Here is a 395-nt window from a genome sequence, read left to right as displayed (position 1 = left end):
CATCCATCCATCCATTATCTTTACCCGCTTATTCCATTTTGGGTCACGGGGGTCGCTGGTGCCCATGTCCAGCTATCATTGTGCGAGGGGCGGGGTACACCCTGGACGGGTCGCAAGTCCATCACAAGGCCACATATAGAGACAAACGAGACAAACAACCATTCACGCTCTCACTCACACCTAGGGACAATTTAGAGTTACCAATCAGCCTAACATGCATGTTTTTGGTCTGTGGGAGGAAACCGGAGTACCCGGAGAAAACCCACGCATGCATAGAGAGAACATGCAAACTCCACCCAGAAGGCCCCTGGACTGGGGTTTGAACCAGGTCATCTGGACGGTTTCTTTTTGTTGTTGTTGTTGTTGTTGTTGTTGTTGTTGTTGTTGTTGTTGTT

Source organism: Nematolebias whitei, chromosome 8 (assembly GCF_014905685.2).
Source record: "Nematolebias whitei isolate Nwh7 chromosome 8, NemWhi1, whole genome shotgun sequence".
Taxonomy (NCBI): Eukaryota; Metazoa; Chordata; class Actinopteri; order Cyprinodontiformes; family Rivulidae; genus Nematolebias; species Nematolebias whitei.
The sequence above is the reverse complement of the archived record's forward strand: the minus strand, read 5'-3'. Positions refer to the sequence as shown.